Source organism: Ictalurus furcatus, chromosome 15 (genome assembly GCF_023375685.1).
Source record: "Ictalurus furcatus strain D&B chromosome 15, Billie_1.0, whole genome shotgun sequence".
Classification (NCBI taxonomy): Eukaryota; Metazoa; Chordata; class Actinopteri; order Siluriformes; family Ictaluridae; genus Ictalurus; species Ictalurus furcatus.
This window is the reverse complement of record NC_071269.1, coordinates 4169006-4184424: the sequence shown is the minus strand read 5'-3', so window position 1 is coordinate 4184424 and position 15419 is coordinate 4169006. Positions and strand designations below refer to the sequence as shown.

The following is a 15419-nucleotide window of genomic DNA, read 5'->3' as shown; positions in this document are numbered from 1 at the left end:
TCTAGCTTCACGGCTTAGATAAAAACACGGACTCTTTAAAGACAGAGAAACAAATAAGGCCAATTTATCCTAAAGGTGGAAAAAATGTAAGACGTGCTTTGCTGCTGATTAGACACAAATATGTGTGTTGATGCAGTGTTATTGTAGCACCTGCGTGACGGATCATATCACTGCTATAGAGCCCGAGCAAAACTTTATAAAAGGAATAACATGGAAAAACAGTGCCTTTTTAAAAAGCTGCTTTATTTACAGCATTTTACATGCCTGAGGACTTTAATAGTTCATTAATTAATACCAACGAGTACAGCCAGAAACATTGGGGTAACTTTCGATGATCACTCGAACTTTACAGACCACACTTCAACAACTGCATGGTCCTGTAGGGTCATTCTGTATAACATCAAGAAAATCAGACACTATCTCACTGATAAGGCCACACAGGTTCTAGTCCAGGCTCGTTATATCAAAACGGGACTGCAGCGCACTACTCTCGGGCCACCCAGCAAGCTCCATCAAACCCTTTCAGATGATTCAGAATTGATTCAGCAGCATGCCTTGTTTTCGACCTGCCCAAAACCACACGTCCCACCCCTCTTCATCTCCCTTCACTGGATTCCTGTAGCTGCTCTCATCAAATTCCAGGCCTTGTACAAGACCTTGTCTGGAACAGCACCCTCCTACCTCAACACTCTCCTTGAGGTTTATGTTCTTTCACACAACCTGTGATCCCTGCCTACTCAGCGAGGCACAAGGTCCCTTTAGAGAACTTCCGACCTCAATCCGGACCACGGAATCAATCACTATCTTCATAAAAAAATGTTAAAAGACACCTAAAGACCCACCTCTTCCGTGAACACTCGCCTAACCCCTAACATGTCACTTACACTGGCTCTTACACCTCTACTCTACGCATTCCCCTAGACCTCAATTTAAAATATTGCATGGTTGCACTACTTTTATTGTTCTCTGCTTGATATATCACTTTGCTTGTATTTCCTCATGTGTAAGTTGCTATGGATAAAAGCTAAATGAATGTAAATGTAAATCCATCCATTTGCTATACCGCTTATCCTACAGGGTCACGGGGAACCTGGAGACTATCCCAGGGAGCATGGGGCTCAAGGCAGGGTACACCCTGGAACACTCACACACCCATTCATATACCACGGACACTTTGGACATGCTAATCAGCCTACCGTGCATGTCTTTGGACTGGGGGAGGAAACCGGAGTACCCGGAGGAAATCACCACAACAGGGCGAGTACATGCAAACTCCGCACACACAGGACCACGGTGGGAATCGAACCCCCGACCCTGGAGGTGTGAAGCGAACATGCCAACCTCTAAGCCCGTAAATGTAAATTACTGTTAATGAATTAATATCAATGTTTTAAGAAAAAAATTCTGACGTGAGACAGATTTAAGAGTTTTACTCCGTTAGCCACAGTATACTCGGGTCCAGATGTGTGGCTCTTCGTAGATGTGCAGTAGAGCAGATGAAAACAGAAAAACGATGCCGCTAATAAAGATGAATTTAATTGTACAGTGTGGTGAAGTCCAACCCGCAGTCACAGTCTAGTATATTTGTAAATTGTCTCCATTTTCCGTTACAAAAAATTACACAATAATATACTCTTAAAGTAAAAATATCAACTGTGGTGTAGTATTTATTTATTTATTTAAGAAATAAAAGCCGATCTTGGCTGTGGGCATCATCAGGCAAACTCAGCTCCTCAGCCAAAGGCGATGAGGTGAAGCATCTCATCATCGTCCAGGCGCTCCCATCAATACAGCACTGGACCTGCATAGAGATGAAACGTTTCTTAATTAAGAGGACTAATATTTATAATTATCGTAATATTTAAGGTTGCTCACATAATTCCTAAGTAAAGACCAAAAGTATTTGGTCTCAAAAGCATTTCATTCTGTAACAATTATACACACAGGTTATAAAGTGCTTTATATAATTTATTAATTCCTGATTAGTTTAATTCAGATCTGGAATATTCTTTATAATAACCCACAACCTAAACCTCATAAATAAAATTCAGATGTGAGACCTCAATGTTTTAAAAACATATTTGGAACACAAGTTTATGTAACAATGGGTAGTTTGATATTTTGAAACCAAAAGACATCTTTTGAGCAAGAATGTGCAGTGGTTTGAGTTCCTACTGTGTGGTACGCGCATGCTGCCAAACAAAATGGCTAAACATTTTTGTTCCGTTTGCTATTGGAACAAATATTACATGGTTGCTTACACAGATATTTCGATTTCTAATTTTCTGGCTGCGTTTCTTGTTTGCACGCTCTTATCAAAGCAGCGGCAGGAACACATCTCAGATAAAATTCACAGAGATGTTAGGTGATCTGCATGAGAGGTCCTGGACAGAATTTCAAGATGTTCAAATGAACATGGGAAATTGCAGTAAAGCTGGTTTAAGAATGACCTCCGATCACTGCAAATCAGCATGCAGAAATCTGTGCGATTAGTCTGAAAAAAACATCACGTCGGATGTCCTACAGAGACGCGTGATTTGTCATACATTGTCGCTGGTGGATTTTTTTTTGTTTTTTTAGTTCTGTTAAAGCAAATGGTTCAGAAAGTGGGATCTGGGGATCCTCTGGGGTCTGTGAAACGTCGGCAAGCATGTCAAGCATTGGCCGTGCTCTCTAGGTGGAACAGATGGCATGCTCTATCTCTCCTGTTAATCACAGTGACACTAGCCAATCATGAGCTTATGTATGTGGAAGAGGGCAGATAGCGCTTTCCTCCAACGTGTGTTACACTGCCCTGCATGAGCAGCTCAAAGATGTTGGCTGGCTTTACACGTCTCAAGAGGCTTCACGTGTTAGCCTTCACCCTCCCTGGTTTGTCTACCGCGTAAAGGATAAACAGCAGTTTCTATGCCATGCTTTTACCAACCAGAGACCGCGCCTACGCCCTCGTTTTCTAGTGGTTCACAAATTCTAAGGTTCTCTTCGTTCACGTCTCAGATCCGTTCCCCTTCAGTGAATTAGCTTCGCTATTTGCTGATGTAGAAACCTCCATGTTAATGTGATGCCATTTACAGTTTGCTCTAATGTAGACTGGCTTGAGTTGCACATTCTGCCTCATGGAGAATGTCAAGCAACAGTCACAAATTCTTCACAGTGGCACATATGGAGAACAGCTTACGTCCTAAACCTACCTCACCCACCGAGACAAGGGCAGCTGGTATGATGATGATGATGAAGGTTCATCATGGAATTCACTTTCTGGAAAGATCAGGATCCAGGGCGAGGGTCTTGAGGACATCTCAGCCCTTCTAGAACACATAGTATTCATATAATAACAAAGCAAACCAGACGTACAGTCTATGCACTGGTGAAAAACCACTCGAAGAAAGGCGGGAAAGAGGAAGGATGGAAAAATGGAGTTGGGAAGAAAGAATACACATCAGGACTAATTTCGTACAACAATAAACTTCAGTTTTCATTTGTTTGAGAAGCTGGTACACTACAGATAGCATAACAGAGTAATTGTAAATGACATCCTTGCTTCAGGGCTTATCTCTCTTTACAATTCATTTCTCCTTTCATCTAGTTCAGTAACGACATACAGTCTTATACAACACTATGTGATCAAACATGCCTCTTATCCCGTTATGAAGCATGACAGCACGGAAGAGCTTCACATTCTGCTGCTAGCAGCTTCCTCATGACACAAGTAATCAAGAATAGGCCGTACTTGTGAGAACCAACCTATCCTGGATTACTTGAACCAGGCAGAAGCCAAACACTGTGCTAACGAAGACGCAGTGGAAAAGAAAACTCTTGTAGCAATCATCACAAGTAAAGTTGCTTATTTGCTGAAAATCAAAAGAAACAAATCTTTTGGCAGTGTACATATCTTACACATTCACAAATATAGAAACATTATGCTTCTGGTACATCTACATCTAACGTCGCTGTTCGTGTAAATTAGCAAATGTAGGTTTGAAACGTTAAGTAGGCTAGTATGGCTAAGCCCTCCGTCACTTTCAAGAAAAAAAAGATTAAATAGATTACAGTAAAGCTCGATTTCTGACATGCACATGGCCGTACATCCAAATGGATTGTTGTTTTTAAATGTATTTATTTATTTATTTATTTTTTACTTTTGTGGAACCAGGAGCAACAGCACCACCCACAGTCAAAAATAAAAAAATGCACAGAATGGGATAAATTAATGAAACTGCGGGCTGATTTCTTTCTAGCCCAAACTGCAGGTGTTTGTGTGTATTGGGGCTAATTTATTAAAACAACTTCGCGACACATTCATAACACATCATCAGGTAGATGACGTGTTTTTTTTTAAATTATTAATTAAAAAGTTAATTTGACATTTAATTGAAGGTGCTTCCTCTGTTTTGTTATGTATTGTTTCATTTTACTTTTATTTCATTATTTTAAAAATCAATTGCATTATTGGCTTTTGTTTCTTTGTTTAGATTTTATACATTTCATTTTATTATATTTCTATTTATATCTGACACATTTTTGTACTTATGTTTTTTTCATCTTTGTATTTCATCCCTGTGCATTCCAATGAATTACTGATCATCATGTTTACTACTTGACTGTACAGCACTCTGAGCTGCTACATATATATACACACACACACATATATATATATATATATATATATATATATAACATTATTATTATCTCTTTCTTATTATTATTATACTTTCTTAGCCTTCTCATTCAATATCGTAAGCATTATCTGAATTGCACAAATTTAACCTTCTGAGCCACCAATGTGTTAGTTGGTCTTCATTATTCCTTACTTCTAATAACTAGAGTTTTACTAATAAATAAATAAACATATATATAAACATATATATAAACATATATATATATATGTATATATATAACTTAACCGCTTTAGGTCCCAAGAGGTTCAGTTATTCATCTTGAAGCACTGCTGTAAATGATTGGAAAACAGGAAACATTTGGTCATTTGATCACTAGGGGGCGCACACTGTCCACTTTTTCATTCAGGGAGGGAAAACAAACGCCCAGCTCACAACCCGTTTGTGACTGCTAATAAAAATACAAAAGAAAATATTAATAATTTATCAGTCTTCCAGGTCTCACAGAAAAACCACCATTTTCTTCTGAAGTCCTATATGCAGTATGTCCGCAGACAGAGAAATCAACACTGATGTACAGGCTAAAGCAAAGATAATTGATTAATAACCTTATTGGGAAGATTAGCTCCATGTTAGCGCTGATACTTGTGCAGATTCAAAGCTACAAAGTAAATGTAATCAGGAGTTTTCCCTTGCTAAAAGTTTCTTATTTGATATGTGAGTTATCAGTGTATAAGGAGATGATACATGAACATTATTTATAACATCGTGTTATGGTAAAACATCCAACCAATCTTATGGTATTAGCACTATTTCTCTCCTGTTTTTTTTTATCCTGGTTTAAATACTTAATCTGTTACACTAGTTTTAGTTTTACGATATCCATAAATATTAATTATCAGGTTGATTATTTTCTGTTTCATGGCTCGACTCTCGTATACTACACTGTAAGCAACTGGAGCTTTTCTGCGTAATTCTATATAATTTCTAATTGCAAGTTTCAATAAACGATCCCCCATAGCCCAATTTATTTAGTGCGGTAAGTAGGAATTTCCAGTTGACTTTGTCGAAGGCTTTCTCTGCATCGAGTGTTACTTGTATGTGATGTATAGCGTATCAAGTCGAGAAGTCTGGCATGTTAGTGGCTCTTTGTCTGCCTTTAATGAGGCCTGATTGATCTGGGTGGATTAGTCAAAGAATAACAGTTTTAATTCTAGCAGCTAGAGTCTTGCTTCTAATTTCAGTCTCTGTGCTAAGTGATAATGGGTGATAACTGGAGGGTAATTCATCAGAATGAATACAACCGCATAATAATAACACTGTTGAGTGACATGTCAATACCTGAAGCAAACTCCACACTAGCGTCTCATCCAGGTTCATGACCGGACTCATTTATCTGGGATCTGCAAGCAAGATGAACGCATCAGAGGTCAGTATCAGGAACTCATCAAACATTTCTAATATCACTGCTCTATATATAATATGATGAATGCTTGGGAATTTGTTGTTAACTCTTTTACACCATAAACATGCTGTTTTTGACCAATCTGATAACTACTGATAAAAGCGCACACGTGGATAAACATATAGGGGGCATCTGACATCGCAGTAGAGTCCGACTACACTGGAGTCTATGTAAACAGCACTATAAATAGACCAGTTTGTTATACAACTCATTAGTTTGTTCTAGTTTCGTAGAACTTACTTGCAGCATGGTGGACATAGCTATGATGGTGTAAAATGATTCACATGCATAAGGGAGGGCCGCTCTGCTTAGTGTGCTTATGTATTCTCTATACAGTTAATCTGCTGGATTCATTTCAGTAAGCAAAGGGAATGTTGCAGATTACAAAGGCTCTGCTCATCAGTTAAAAAAAAAAAAGGAGTCATAAGATCTCATCATGCAAATTAGTAACCAGAAGAAGCGCTTATTTTCTGTGTTCGCCTTTATTTACAAATTCAGCAGGCCACTCAGTACAGACATGAGCCAGTTCTTGCGGTCACAAAAAGCCTGTTGTTCTTAATTACACAACGTGCGAGTATTTACGATCAAGGTACAAATTTGCTTTTCTGCTTATGATGAAATCCAAGCCCGAATATATGAGGATGCTTCCCACCAGATATCTCCAAGAAGGGAAAAAAGAAAAAGTTAATAAGAAAAACATTAAAAAAGTAATTAGTACAAAACACGTAATTAGCTGTATTCTTTTATTTTTCAGCTGTGCTTAATGATACATGATAGTGATAAATTTGGCAATTATGGGAAGCTTTTTCCAGCCCCATAGCAACAGCTTTCTCTCTTTCTGATGTACCTGAAGACCAGGATCTTCATTCAGAACTTGCATGTGAACGGATGATTAAATGGTCTTACCTTGCCAGCAGTATCGCGATCCTTAACAGGGGCATCATGGGTAGGTGGCATCTACCGCTGGGCATCCTGAGCTTGAAGGCTCCAGTAAAAGATGTTTTGTCTTCAGGAATTTGAATTCAAGAAACTGTTCACCTGACCCACAAGAAAACAAAGAAGGACGCAAAATAGCTTAGAAACAATTTATACCACGGCGCTGTTGAATTTTCCGTTCTGATTGGTCAAGAGATGTTCATTGTCTAGAACAGCAAGTCAAATCACAGGTCTAATGAGCCCGTTTTAATACGTTACCGTTTCTACAGACGCTCCACATAAACAGATTCAGAATGTGCAATTGTTGATGTGGTTGGAGTTTTATTAAATTTAAGAGAGAGAGAGAGAGAGAGAGAGGAAAGACGGCTGACGAGGGAATGACTGTTTATAGCTGTTTAGACCTGTAGCTTTAAGTGATAACAGGATCTAACTTGTCTTGTGGTCGTTCCACAACATTCAACATAACTATAAATGTTTACATGAACACAAAATGCCGTTCTGTAATTAACACAAACGATTAGCGTTGACAAATCAGTGTGGTACCACCACAACAAAACATTTCAGTTGTTGGGAAAATAATCAACTTCGGCATGGTAAAAACAACTCTTTGGGTCGCTTCACAACACCTCGTCGTTGATTATTTTCTCATAACATCACACCCCGTCGTGTTTTATTCCTTACACATGAGCTTTTATGTTGCATGTGGGTGAGCTGCAGCCAGTTCACTGCTAATTAAGTTACATAAAATGACATTAGGCATAAATGAATAACAAGATTTACCGTGATCCCTTTTAAACCCACCGCCAATCCGTAGCTAAACGTGACGAAACGTGTGTGAGAGCGCAAGGCCAGGCGTCTAAACGTATTACTACAATCTAGTGAGAACCTTCGAAGACAACATATCAGTGGGTATTTCAAAACACTTGGCAATCTTTCTTGGCTATTGCAAAATGATGAAATGCCTACACTATCAGCATGTATGCTTAAATCAAATGGAAGATTTTCACTCTTGCATCTTCAACCTTTATAAAAAAAAAAAAATAAAAAAATAAAAAAAAATACCTTGTGTTTGTGTTTACCAGCACTTCTTAGACAGTTCACTATTTCAAATAACCACTGGTAAAGAAAGACGTATGTACGGTCTGACGGTCTGGTCTGATCCAGAACTGGAACAACGTCGCAAGCTTTATTCTTTTAAATCAGTGAAAATCGTCCCCTGTGCTCTGCGTCCCCTCTCCTGCACAGAAACTCGAAAAATCTGTTTTAAATGAGGTTGCTGGCTATGGCTAGTATATGTTATATAATCACAGAGGGTGGGAAAGCCCACACATGTCAGATGCAGCTTCAGTGCAAAACACACACACACACACAAACGCTCACACAAACACTCCCGCCATTTCATCACAGGAGAGTCTGGCAGGAACGAGCCTGTGCAGTGCATATGCCACAAAGCCAGAGCTCGCAGGCGCAGAAATAAGAGTCATGTTTCATACAGTAATGTCGGTGACAGACTTTCAGATGCATTATGGATGGCTTATGTCAATTTAAGAGCTCTGTTTTATCTACGTTTGCAAATATCTGAATCAATGCACATGCGTTTTAGATTACATGGGAGGTTTGAAGAAAAAAAAAGAGAGAAAGAAAAAAAAAAACAAAGAAAGAAAGAAAAAAAAAGAAAAGACTCTGCAAAGTGCCCTGAATATCAAACAGTTCCATCTCTGGGGAAATCTGTTTGCACAGCAATCTTACTGCTGCAAGCACACGTTCGTTTATTTATTTATTTTTAAAACTTCAATATTCAGATATAATTCAAGATAATGAGTTGGAAATAACAGCAAAGAGCCTTGTTCATCCCTCTCTCCCTCTCGTTCTCTTTGAGGTGTTTATATAGCCATAGGAATCATCTTATGTAACACATTCGCAGTGTGTAGGCTACTGTGTAGCCGGATGAAGGGAAAATGGCCCCCTGCATTAGCGCTTACTGCTCATTTGTCCATCTTTACGCTCATTGATAAAGCACCAAAGAAACGGAGGAATATACGTGATCCGTAATCGCCTTGATCTACCACTCTTGATTGATTTGATATACGCAGATGGGACTAATATTGCACAATCATTAGGAGCAACGTAAGGGAAGGGAGGAGGGGTATTGGACCTATTAAGGTTTTTCTGCAACTAGATTTGAGTAATCTACCGCAAAGCCAACTCTAATGAACAAACCCCCCAAAAACTCATCATACCAAGTGTCGATAAGATAAGATAAACTTTACTGATCCCACACTGGGGAAATTCCCTTGTTAGGAATACGTCAGGAATTGAAGCAGGTCAAATTAAGAAAAAATATAAAACAACATAGAAAAAGTCCCGTCTAAGCCGCGAATAAATATATATTTGTCTCACACCGCTGTAGTTATCAGCATGGATATGTTTACTATAAATTAAAGCTATTCTACACTCCCAACAGCATTTAAACCCCAAAACCAACAAATCTAACAAAACTGTTATTGTATGCACCTCTGTATGAATATCATTAAAAATTTAAAGACACAGAAAATTAAATAATAAAATGAAATACCATATGTAATGATGGAGTAGTGTTAATATCATACTGTAATACCGTAATCCAAGATGTCAAAGCATCTCCTGTAACTTATTACTTTCATAACATATTTTACCGAGTGCTGTTTACAATACAACAGAGAATAGCTTCAGCTGCACTGCATTTGCTGTGTATCACATCAACACAACATAATTGTGATAATCCCCCACCCCCCACCACCACCCCCACCTTTTAACTCGTAGACACAGAACTGCCACCTTACAGACGCATTCTGTTGAGAAAACTGGTGGGCGATTTTGTGAAAGACAATTTCACACGGAGATGACTACAGCAAAAATCCAACACAAAGAAACACCCAGGTCTGTTTCTTTTACAACTCGTTTTAAACACAGCCTTTAGATACAACATAATTAAAGTATATTTCTGTTGGTTCAATGTACATTTAAAGAAAAGAAAATCCACCAATCTGTGAAGGATATAAAGGCCCATTAGCAGGCTTTTTTATGCCACACCCTGTCACAGCTTCATATTTAGACTTAGACCTAACAATTAATTTAATTCTAAGCTGAAATCACATTGATTTTGGCCACTTGATAAATTACAAATAAATTTCCACTTGACAAAATGGCTAGAAAGGGATTTGATGGTGGTGTTATTGACCACTCTGCTTCATGAATCTGATTCCCTTCAAAGATTCACTTTAGTGAATCAAACGATGCAACTTTTAAGTGCCCTCCATAAATATTTGATGCTACAACTTAACTGTACAAAAAAAAAACTGTACCTATTTTTCTATATGACGGTCATTTTTAATAGCTAAAAAGAATGTTACATGAACTCACAATCCAGTTAAAATATTAACAATAAGTACAGTAGATCCACACTAATAGCAGTATAAGACAAACTAGACAACTTAGTGAAAATGTGTGCAGAAAATAATGACATTTTTCTCATTTCTATCAGTAACATCCTGGTTTTGCTGGATTTGGATCAATCTCATCCGGGGAACGTTTGAGAGAAATAAAGACAAACATCAACTGCGAGACTGCAGTACTTGATTTACAGCTACCTGTTTTAAACCGTTATAAGTTCCTAAACAACATGTTATTTCGATATGTAAAAAAAAAAAAAAAAAAACAAGAAGGGGTTGCATACACAGCCTAAAAAGCATAAACCCTTCTGTCTAATGTTTTTTTGTCTTATACGTTTTTATGTGCATACTGGCTGCTTAACCAATGTGTACTCACAAATAAACGTTAAACATTAGTTCAAAAAGCATTCGCTTGCAAATTGTTGTTCAGTAAAGGAGACTGGCTGCATAATACTTCAAAATGTATAATTAATGTGTAATCTTTAATGGCCACAGACGTTTGTTTTGTGATTATTTTAGTTTGCATGTTCCCCCAGTGCTTCGGAGGTTTCCTCCGGGTACTCCGGTTTCCTCCCCCAGTCCAAAGACATGCACTGTAGGCTGATCAGCATGTCCAAAGTGTCTGTAGTGTATGAACGGGTGTGTGAATGTCTGTGTGATTGTGCCCTGCGATGGACTGGCACCCCGTCCAGGGTGTACCCTGCGCTGTACCCCATGCCCCCTGGAAAATGCTCCAGGTTCCCCACGACCCAGAAAGGATAAACAAAATGGATGGATCTTTCATCGACATGTTGGTCAGCAGTTGATGCAGCAGTGCTTTAGTCCTTTAATCGTGTCCAGGTCTCTCAACTCCTCATCGGTATACTTATTCCAAATCTCCAACTTTCACGCGAATACCACCATCAACTCCATCACACTCGCCACCTCATCTCATGCACGGCATCCCGAAACTCCAACGGGGTCCATCGTTCGCATCGACTAGACCTACATCTCATTAACATTAACGCTGCAAAATGGCGGCCGGTTTCGTTTTTACGACCTAACAGTAGAACCCGACTGCGATCGCTGACGTTGTTGAAAGTTTGCCTATTCTATCCGACGCTACTCTAACTGAGCTAGCAACGACATCAGAGCCGCACTAACTTCTCACGGGGACAACAAAAAATACAACACCGACCGACAAAACTAGCGCCAGATTTTTCATCGTAACTGTATTTAATAAATTATTTCAGCGTGAATGTTTCCTGTAAAAAATACCGAACAGAAACATAGACATCCTTCTAGTTTCTAACAAGGACCAATAATTGTGACGTGTGCTTTTATTTCGTTAAAAAATATAGCTCAAAAAGTTTCATTTTATTCTTCTTCACCACAAACTCAAAGTACTAAGGTCTTCACAAAACTATGGCTATGACCAAGAGTACAACACAATACAATACATAAAGAAACACCCAAACGTTAACAAAAAAGGTCAAACAATAACAAAGTTTAGCTAATAACAATAACAACAACAACAACAACAACAACAATTAAAAAAAAGGATTACTAGTCTACTTATGAAAAACGCTAAGGTAGTGTTTAGGGATGAAGGTTTTTGGGGAATTATCTGCAAATTTGTGAGTAATTAGCACTGAACAACGCTGAAATGAGGAACACGGTTAGTTTTAAAATGGCAGAACATATCTTCACACAGGGCTACAAACCCGGACTGTCAACAACACTGAGCAGGAGGAGGAGGAGGAGGAGGAGGGGGAGGGCGTGTATGCTAGTGTAGCTAACAGCTAACGTGTGTGTGTGTGTGTTTCACCGCAACACCTTGCATTGGCTCGGCTGGAGTGTGTTTTACAATAATTCTCACACTCTTTCCTTTTCTAGCTCAAACGCACACGTTAAGAAAGCGGTTGCTAGCTGAAGTGCTGTTTTGTGAAAACATTATTATTATTATTATTATTATTATTATTATTATTTACAGCATGGAGGCTAGAGCAGGGTTATATCTGGGTGACATTTTGCCTCACAACACAAGGAGGAAAAACAATACGTCGCATTAGAGATTTAGGCTATACAATGCAAAACGATAGTATAGGCCGGGAATGAGGAAAACAAACAAACAAACAAACAAACAACCCCAGGAATATAACAAACACGTCATTGTTAATGATTTAGCAAGAAGCTAAATAAACTCTTGAGATAAAATTGAAAAAAAAAACTCGTAAGCGAATTGTGTATAATTTGCAGTATCAGATATGTATTGTTATGATTGCTTCATATTCCTACTCTTAAACTAGTTTCTCAGAGAATGTAATGTTTCATGTTGAGGCTGTCCGACAGCAAGAGCATGCCGAGAAAGAAACGGTAAACAACTCTGAGCGCGCGCGCGCGCGAGCGAGTGCTGCATGACAGCTCCACTGGCAAACCCAGATACACACAAACTACAGCCGCACGAAGCTGTCACACACACACACACACACACACACGAAACAATGTCGCCTAAAAGCATTCAGAATGAATGTACACGGTTCCGGTTTTGCCCACACGGGTTCAGCGTGTTGTCAGTGCACGCGCGTGGACGTCCTACCTGTTTTCGACGGCTGCTCCACGTCCCTCGCGCCTCTGCACTTTTACCATGACTGAACTTTCCAATCCTCCGATCCTCCTCCGTGCAAAACTCAGCAGGTCAGCATATTCAACTACAGCAATTCATCAACATTATACAGGAGGGGGGGGAGAAAGAAAGAAAAAACCTAAACTAATCTCCGGACCGTAAACATGACACAAGCAATAAATGATCATGAAAAAATACAGACATGGAGATATTTATTTATTTATAACGACGTATTTACGCTTTCCCGCCTTGTCTTCTGGTCCTTACGGGAGGGGCCCAACACGGTCTCTTATCAGCGAAGCACTCTCTTGGCTGCGCGTCCCGGTTGTGCGTGTTAGCGCGGGGTGTATTTATTTCTGCGCCAGAGTCGAGTCCGCTCCGACAACATGGAGAATCCGAGCGAGAGAAGGAAAACAAGCGAGGACATGGGGCAAGGCGGCCGGTTTCAAGTTCCCCTTACTACACATAAACAACCTGCGCGCTGGGCGCTGCCCGGACCCCGGGACTCAACGCGGACGGCTCGAACGCGTTCGGTGTGTGAATCTGCGCGGATCGGAAGTGAAGAAAGCGACAAGAAAACGGAATTCTGCGATTTATTCAGCCATTGTTTTGCTCGCGTCGGGCGTTCAGAGGGCGCCTTGAAACCGCTGCTCGTTTCGGATTGGATGTCCGGGAAGTGGGAGTAGCTGAAGCATTCTTCTCCGCTGCGCGCGCTCCACATTGAAAACATTCCAGCGCTCGCGCGGCTGAAGATCACACCAGTGCACGTTACAAGCAGTTCATTAAGCTGAATAGGAACGCAAATGTGAGCAGGGTCTCATTCTTCGATTTACAGTAGCATGTGCACTGCTTTTATTTAACACACATGGTCAAATCGTCCTATCATCATCACAATTGTTGTTGTTGTTGTTCCCTTCTTCTTCTTCTTCTTCTTATTATTATTTTTGTTGTTGTTTTCTGCTTGTAGTAGTAGACTAGTTGTTGTTGTTGTTCTTCATCTTCTTCACATTATTATTGCTATTGTTTTCTCTTTAGGCTAGTTGTTGTTGTACGTCTTCTTGACATTATTATTGGTATTGTTTTCTGCTTGTAGTAGTAGGCTAGTTGTTATTGTTATTGTTATTGTTGTTCTTCTTCTTCTTCTTATGATTATTAAAGTTCAGTGGTGGCTCAAGGGTTAAAGGCTTAAAGACTGACACTGTTGGGCCCTTGAGCAAGGCCCTTAACCTTATCTGCTCCAGCGGCGCTGTATCATGGTTGACCCCTGCCCCTAACAAGCTGGGATATGTGAAGAAAAGAATGTCACTGTAGTGAAATGTATATGTGACAAATAAAGGCTTTTTCTGTTATTGTTTTCTGGCTGTTGTAGTTGTAGCAGTAGCAGTGCTGTTATTGTTATTGTTGTTGTTTTTCTTCTTCATACTATTATTATTATTATTATTATTATTATTATTATAAGTAGTATTAATTCACCTTCAGTACCTGCTTTATTCTGGTCAGTGTCGAGGTGGAACTGGAACCAAACAGTGGGCGTGAGGTGGGAATAGACCCTGGATTGGATGCCAGTCCTCCTCTTCTTCCTCCTCCTCCTATTATTATTATTATTATTAATAATAATAATAATAATAATAATAGTAGTAGTAGTAATAGTAGCAGTAGTGTTGTTATTGTTGTAAAAGAATGGTAGAAACCAGGCAAGGGTACGGTTGCAATTGCAGAATATCTTATCTGTTCCTTGATGCATGATGAATAGTCACATTGCTGTGTTACTCTCATAGTTGCTCTATAGTTATTAATTATATAGATTAATATGAGCTATATATGATTCATTAAGCCTGCTTGAAGTGTATAATAAATGTATTTTGATGTATACTTATTAGTATAAATATTAGACAGTATATTCTTCTTTTTCTTGTTGTTGTTGTTGTATTGTATTATATTGTTCCTGTATATTAGTATTAGCATTGTTCCTGTTGTTGCAAAACGGTTGTTACATAGATTGCCTGATGGAGATTTATAGCTTTATTGTTTTTGTTCTCATTTCATATTTTTATTTTATCATTTGCATAATTTGTATTGTATCAGCCACAGGTGTTCCTAAATTTTGAAGGAAATTGGATTGTACTGGCAACAGTAAGTAGCTACTATAAGTACTTGAAAGCTGCTAAAATAAAGTTATAAGAATAAGTTACAAAAAGTAAAAAAAATATATATAATAAGTTACAAAAGTGCTTAGGATGAATTAGAAGTAAGTCTCCTCCTCGTGCTCTGCCTTCTGGATGATATAATGAATTTATTAAAGGGTCGGTATGTTTTCAGTGCTTTTGTGTTTTGTTTTGTTTTTTATTTGGGACCAATCAATATTG

The 15419-nt window shown here is 38.9% G+C and overlaps 1 long non-coding RNA gene across 6 annotated transcripts; it reads right to left on the bottom strand.

Annotated features, from left to right (window-relative positions):
* Positions 1–222: 222 nt before the first annotated feature.
* LOC128619904 (uncharacterized) lies at positions 223–13617 on the bottom strand. 6 transcript variants are annotated; one of them, XR_008388030.1, is made up of 6 exons: positions 13256–13495; positions 13027–13138; positions 6988–7119; positions 5958–6019; positions 3192–3305; positions 223–1801 (listed from the first exon to the last, which is right to left on the bottom strand). It is a non-coding gene; the product is annotated as an uncharacterized LOC128619904 (long non-coding RNA). The 6 variants fall into 6 exon arrangements; XR_008388028.1 differs by having other exon boundaries at positions 13292–13495; XR_008388027.1 differs by having other exon boundaries at positions 3192–3308; positions 5958–6740; positions 13027–13617.
* Between the last annotated feature and the right edge of the window lie 1802 nt (positions 13618–15419).